This window comes from Rhinolophus ferrumequinum, chromosome 9 (assembly GCF_004115265.2).
Source record: "Rhinolophus ferrumequinum isolate MPI-CBG mRhiFer1 chromosome 9, mRhiFer1_v1.p, whole genome shotgun sequence".
NCBI classification, from domain to species: domain Eukaryota; kingdom Metazoa; phylum Chordata; class Mammalia; order Chiroptera; family Rhinolophidae; genus Rhinolophus; species Rhinolophus ferrumequinum.
The window spans coordinates 69,054,903-69,060,902 of record NC_046292.1 but is presented as its reverse complement, the minus strand read 5'-3'; the positions used below and the strand labels follow the sequence as shown (position 1 = coordinate 69,060,902).

General features: G+C 34.0%; 1 protein-coding gene across 1 annotated transcript in view; it reads left to right on the top strand.

Annotated features, from left to right (window-relative positions):
- The first annotated feature begins 1,231 nt into the window (after positions 1-1,231).
- HFM1 (helicase for meiosis 1) overlaps positions 1,232-6,000 on the top strand; it is a 133,210-nt gene continuing 128,441 nt past the window's right edge. Inside the window, exon 1 of the mRNA XM_033114766.1 lies at positions 1,232-1,299. The gene's annotated coding sequence lies outside the window, so the exon portion shown is untranslated. The remainder of the gene's footprint in view (positions 1,300-6,000) is intronic.

Sequence of the window (6,000 nt, the reverse complement as noted above, 5' to 3'; positions counted from 1 at the left end):
GCATCTAGGTAGCTGCCTAATGGCAAAGATTTTTGTCCTGACAGATTTTTATTTGCATTATTTATTTATCTAAAAATTAATTTAGCAAATAGTTCTTATGTGCTGGGAGGTAAAAATGTAATGAATTTAGCTAGCAGTTTGAAATCATTGGGGAATAAACAATGAAGTCATCTTATTTTTCTACAATTATTATAGACCAGGTGCTCCAGAGAAAACATGGCAAAAGTTAGAAGTAAGAAAACAGCAAAATGGTACAGGAGGAAGGAGTGAATATTAAGTTTTTTCTAAAAGAGAGAATTTGGAATGGGGTAAGTTTAATTACAAGTCAGAAAGAAACAGTCAAGAGTCAGTATATTAAAATCTCTAGATAATATTATAAGGTTAAACTGGGATAGTGTTTATCATTGATATGTATGTCTTAAGAAGACTTCTTTTAACTTGTTTTTTCCTTTACTCTGTTTTTTTAACTTGCTTTTTTCTTTACTCTCGGTTTTATAACTTTGTTAGGCTGATTAACTTAATTTAATTTAATTATCAAGTTTATAGAATATCATTAAAATTGAGTATTAAAAAGTCTGATATGACCTTCATTTGGCTCTTTCTAATGGATAACATTACTTCTGGTAGACAGTGAAACTGTATTATAGGCCAAATTTTAAAAGCCAGAGGAAAAATAGTTTAATTGTTATTGAACCCAGAATTTTAGAAAGATTGAGTGGATAGTACATAAAGGGTGAGGATTTTTTGTTTTTGCATTTCCCCCTGCATGTGATAGTTCCATATACATGTCAATATATAATAAATAATTTTTGATAATTTAATGTTGGTGAAATCTACTGAATCAGTTTATTCTCTAGAAAAACAGCAGGTTTCTCATGTTCTTTATATCACATATAGAAAGTGCCAACTTAGTATAGATAGATACAGAAGACATACCTTTATAAATAGTAAAACTTATGTTGTTGTTTTTCTCCTTTAATACTTCAGACATCTGATAATAATGACATTAATAGCAATGTTCACTTACTGAGTCTTCACAGTGTAAATTACTGGGCCAGGCTTTATGTGCATAAGCTTATTTCTTTACCACATTTTGAGGTGGGTATTACCTCTTCCATTTTATAGGTGAGCAAACAGAGGCACAGAGAAGTTCAGTGACTCATCCAGGTACACTCGGCTCCAACACAAACCTGGGTAATGCCAAAGCCCAGGCTCCAGCCATACCTTATGCTGCTCCCCACCGCCCCTCTCCTAATAATAAACACAGCGATGACTTTGAAAGTCCAATTTCAGAATATGGTAAGTAAAGAAATCAGACTCTCACTAAGCATAGTTATTCCAAGTCTGTGAGAGTTTGAAGGATTAGTTTGGCATAATAATTTTGTGGGTAGAAGAAGGAAGAACCTCCTGATGGCCTCAAAAGAAAACAATTAACATGAATTTGTTAAGCACTTACTATGTGCAAACCTTGGAAGACATTATTTCAGGTTATAGTTTGTCCACAATATAACTTAGTTTTGTTAACTTAATTTGTAAGAAGCAAAATCTATAAACTTTTTGGTCACAAAGACTGTGGATTTTAAAAGATCTTTCATTGTGCTGCTTAGGTGAAAAGTAAGCTATGGTAAGGTTTTGCTTGTTTTTCATTCACTTCCAATATGAGAAAAAGGTTGAGGATTTATAAGAAAATTATTTTAAACCCCAAGATAGAACAAAGAAACACATTCAGAGAAAATCTTGCTTTACACCTAAATCCAACAGCTTGTCAGAAGTGTACAGAAATCTCAACAGGCAAATATGAACTGTTTTTGCCATACCCAGCAGACCATGTACTGAAACACTGAGACATAAAGCAACTCATCAAAGCAGGAATCATCTAGAGAGAGAAAAATAACCAGTACATCACTTAAGGCATTGGTTTTAAAATATTAAAGATAAAGCAATACTTTAGAAAGGACTCTGTGGCTATTGTTAAAATAGAATTTACTCAGGGACTGTGGTTTAGTGTTCCAAAGTAGCTGGTTCCCTGAAGCTGTTTAGTCTATCCCTACTCTTCTCCTGTTCTAGGAACACTCTGATTAAAGGGCTACAGAATCACAGAAAACTTTGAACCCTGTTTATTCCTCCTCACCCTTGAAGTTCTATTTCCAGCAAGCATCATAGTATGCGATAGCCAGGCAAAGAAAAAAAAAGAAAAGCACCGTTTTCTGCATTAATGATGCATTTTGGGTGGTTTTAAATTTTGAATTGAATAAACTGGACAAGTGATATTACAGAATTCTTGATTTTACTAAATAATGATAGTAATTTACCAACACATTGTTATGAAACATTTAGTTAAGTGGTATGATCTGGCACATTTTTCTTTTCTGTTAATTTGGAGTTACAAAAATTATAAAGAGACATGCAACTTTTCATTTTAAAGAAGTTATTGTCTTCTACCAGGAATTAATAAACACATTTTTAGAAAGGCATTGCATTCTTCCCTCCATTATTAACAAGCCTTGCATTATAATATATGCTGTGGTTCTGGACCTGGTCAGAAGTAGCAGACTATTCAGAACTCAAGGTTCAGTTTCATCTTCAATATGGCCCTCAGAGGACAAATTCAAGCCATCAGTGATAGCTCAGAATGAGTGGTTGAATATATAGTGTGACTCAGAGCTTATCCTCCCATAGACAGCCAATCACTTTTTAAAAGTGAGCAAGGAAAAGAAAGACATCTTTGTGAAAAATGCTAAAAATTAGGAAGATGTCCAGGATTTTTTGTCTTTAAAACTAGAATTAAACAGGTTTAAACAACTTATTCAGAACCCAGCCAAATATTTGTTGTTACTGCCAAATAATACTACCTCAATGGAATGGATGGAGGGAGAAAATTCTATATCTGCATTCAGGAAATGGAAATAAATAATTCCCGGCTATTAATCCACCTACTACGGGAAAAACAGCACCTAATTTAAATGGTTATTTACCAAAATGAGGACACTAAATATTGGTTGAAAGGGATTACCCTTTCCTTCCACTAGAAAACAAATATTTGCTATCCAAGCAAATAAATATGAATAGTAGTACTGATCAGGAAGCAAACCAGTAACTATAAATATGGCATTTCAATGAGTCTTCATGGAACTCTGAGATTCCAAGGCACCCCTTCCTCTGATTAATCCCCCAGAGCATGGGAAGGGAGATAGATACAGAAAAGCCAAAAATCTCGGAGGCTGGTGTCTTGGGCCCTGGCAACTGCTTCTGCCTTAGCCTTAGTAGGTAGAGCCTCTCTGCTTACTGCTTGTTTTCCACTTTGAGCTTTTACACAAGATTATCTTTGAAAACAGATTAACATCATTTTTTAAAAAGTAGCTTGAAAACTCAATTTTAAAAGTTTTCCACTATGTGCTGAACAAGAACAAAAAATGTGAGAAATCTGGTCACCTTTGCCCTCATTCCCAATTAGAGGCAAAATTCATTTGAAGTTTAAATTATAACTTACATTGTTACTCACACTGAGGGCTCTCCATTCTTATCTATATCTGCACCCACTTTCATCCTCTTTTACCGCATGAATAATAAGTGTTTATTTTTTAAGTCAGTATATACTAATTTCTTTTCAAGCCTTTTCAATGACATTTCTGTTTTACCAATATTTAGAGAATCTGTAGGATTCTCTCATCAATTTTTCAACTAGAATTTTTAACTTAATTTATTTCTAAAAATTACTAGTCAAACATATTATTATCATCTCAATGCTCATCTTTTAGCATTTTAAGACTGTTTAGTCATTTTATTTTTTATCCTTCCCTCATACTTCCCTTATACTACCTTATTGATGAAAGAAAGTATGAATGTTATTTGAGATATTAAACATACAGTTCAAATTAGTAATCTTTTCCAGACATCCTCATTTCCTTTCTACTAGTTTGAACAGAATAATTTTGGTCAACTCTTTCTGCAAATTGTTATCAACTCAAAATACCCATTGCTCCTTGTTTAAAGCTAAAATTTAACATTTCATCTGTGATAAGATTGCTTTGATTTCTTCTGACATTTTTGCTAAACTTCTGAATGTTATTTGCCATTTTTCAAACTTTTACCAATTTCAGTATTCTGTCATCAATCCTCAAATGGCATATTAGCATTTTAAAAAATATTTAAATTTAAATTTCAGCATTTCACCTGTGATGCGATTGTTTTGACTATATTTGAGTTCCTTTGCATCATCTTGGGTATCATTTAAAAATTTCCAGCTGTAGGGTATTTTTATTATTCTTTGAACTCACTGGCATACTCATCTGTGTTAGAAAATGGGTTCAGCACCTAGATTGAGACCCAAATTAAGAACATCTTAAACAAGGTAGACATTTATTTCTTCATTTCTTCTTGTGTAACAGTCTGGCAGTTGGTGGTCTGGAGCTAAAAGGGTCGGTTTGCTCCATGAGTTTGTCCAGGAATCCAGGCTGTTATCTTATTGCCATAAGGTATTTCCCATGCACATATTGACCAAAACTATGCATCATCACTTCTGCATTCCAGTTAGCATAAAAGGGTTAAAAAAAAAAAAAGCAGTGGAGGGCATACCCTTCCCTTCTAAATGTAGACCAAGAGGTGCATACATCATTTCTGCTCAAATTCCATGGATCAGAAATGTAATATGACTATACCTAGCTGCAAGACAGATTGGGATATGTGGCTTTTATTCTGAGCAGCTAAAATTCAGAGGTTTCATTACAAAATGAAGAAGGGGAGAATTGATACTTGATAACAATTAGCAGCCTTAACCACATAGCTTTAATTTTATGTTTCTAGAAACTGGTAACCAAAATATTCCCATTTCATATTAATGAGGTTGCTCTGGATATGTTCTAAGCAATTTCATATTTATGATGAATGCACATCAAATTTGAGGCTGTCAGTTGTATTTAAGGAAATAGGGAAAAGGATGTAGCTACTGTCCATGTTTCAACCAGTGCCAAGTTTTTAAGGGGCATAAAATCTGGGCATGGTGGTGGCACTAAGGAAACTCAAGGGGCCACTGGAGTGTACTCAGATATTCTGCTGTTCCCATCTGCTCAAATCTTGATGAGATTGGGAAAATGTTTTAATGAGAAAAGCCATTGTTTGTTTACAAGTCTCTCCTAAGGATTTCCTCTCCTCTTCCCCTCCTTTTTTTCCTCCTTCTCCTTCTTATTTCCCTTCTTCTTCCCACACTAATGGTTATCACTAGAGATGTTGTGAGTTATCCTGCCCTGAAGATCTTTAATAAAAGCTTAACAGCATTTTGATTGAGTTGGCTTACACATAGTTGATTTAGTCTAAATATGAACAGGGCCAGTGTGGAATGCAAATAAAAGACTTCCCATCTAAGCTCTGGAGATGGTGGTGGCAGGGGAACTATACTCAAAGAGGAGTCCAGACTACAGCTAGCTGTTCAGCTCATGAGAACAAGACATTCTTTTTTAGAAAGATAGGCCTCCTTCATATATAGGGTCAAATTTTCTCCTTAAAAATAAAGCAGGGTCAGAGGTCAGAATTCTTTAATAGTGAAAGATTATTTAAAAGAGAACTTTCAGTTGAATATGGTCCATCTATCTTATCTATGTTTGATGATGCTGGGGGAAAAAGTATTTTCCCAGAAGGAACTTTTGAAAATTGCATATTATCAGTAAATATTACTTTAAAACATCCATATATACATATATAAGTTTACAAAATACAAAATAGAGTATGTTCAACCGAATTAGATCCTACCTTCTAGGAATTGAAATTGATATTACTGATTCAAGCTAACAAGTAAACATAAACAAGAGTATCCTACACATAATAGGAATAAATAGCAAACTATTTATAGTTTGCATGAGTTCAGTGACCAACTCTGAGTCTTTGTAGCCTGGAAATCAGGCATAATTTCCTGACTCCTACTCTGGAGTTAATTCTCCTCACAGAGAATTAGCTAGCATGTTTAGGATTGTGATGTCTTAAAAGCTTTGTAAATAGCTACATTTG